Genomic DNA, 1,202 nt, shown 5'->3' on the forward strand with positions numbered 1-1,202 from the left:
CCTGAATCAGTACCCCCCCCCCCCCCCCCCCCCCCCCCCCCCCCCGTTCCTGCTTTTTCCCCATATCCCTTGATTCCATTAGCCCGAGGAGCTAAATCTAACTCTCTCTTGAAAACATCCAGTGAATCGGCCTCCACTGCCTTCTGTGCCAGAGAATTCCACAGATTCACAACTCTCTGGGTGAAAATGTTTCTCCTCATCTCAGTCCTAAATGGCCTACCCCTTATTCTTAAACTGTGTGATCCCTGGTTCTGGACTCCCCCAACATTGGGAACATTTTTCCGGCATCTAGCCTGATTTGTGGATGTGTACAAAGGTCATGCTGCAGTTGTATAAGATGTTGGTGAGGCCACATTTACAGTATTGTGTTCAGTTCTGGGCACCCTGTTACAGGAAAGATGTTGTCAAGTTGGAAAGGGTACAGAGAAGATTTACCAGGATGTTGCCAGGACTAGAGGGTGTGAGCTACAGGGAGAGGTTGAGCAGGCTGGGTCTCTATTCCTTGGAGCGCAGGAGGATGAGGGGTGATCTTATAGAGGTGTACAAAATCATGAGGGAAATAGATCAGGTAGATGCACAGAGTCTCTTGCCCAGAGTAGGGGAATCGAGGACCAGAGGACATGGGTTTAAGGTGAAGGGGAAAAGATTTAATTGGAATCTGAGGGGTAACTTTTTCACACAAAGGGCGGTGGGTGTATGGAACGAGCTGCCAGAGGAGGTAGTTGAGGCTGGGACTATCGCAATGTTTAAGAAACAGTTGGACAGGTACATGGATAGGACAGGTTTGGAGGGAAATGGGCCAAATGCAGGGAGGTGGGACTAGTGTAGATGGGGCATGTTGGCCGGTGTGGACGTTAGCTAATTGTCACATTGTTCAAGAGCCTGATGGTTGTTGGGAAGAAGCTGTTCTTGAACCTGGAGGTCACGGTTTTCAGGCTCCTGTACCTTCTTCCCGATGGTAGCAGCGAGATGAGAGCGTGGCCAGGGTGGTGTGGGTCTCTGATGATGCTGGCTGCCTTTTTGAGGCAGCGCCTCCTGTAGATCCCTTCGATGGTGGGGAGGTCAGTACTGTGATGGACCTTCGATGGTGGGGAGGTCAGTACTGCGATGGACCGGGCAGTGTCCAGACCTCTCTGTAGTTCCCTTCATTCCTGTGTGTTTGTGTTGTTGAATAAGGCCGTGATGTAACCAGTCAATACTGT

This window comes from Amblyraja radiata, chromosome 21 (genome assembly GCF_010909765.2).
Source record: "Amblyraja radiata isolate CabotCenter1 chromosome 21, sAmbRad1.1.pri, whole genome shotgun sequence".
Lineage (NCBI taxonomy): Eukaryota > Metazoa > Chordata > Chondrichthyes > Rajiformes > Rajidae > Amblyraja > Amblyraja radiata.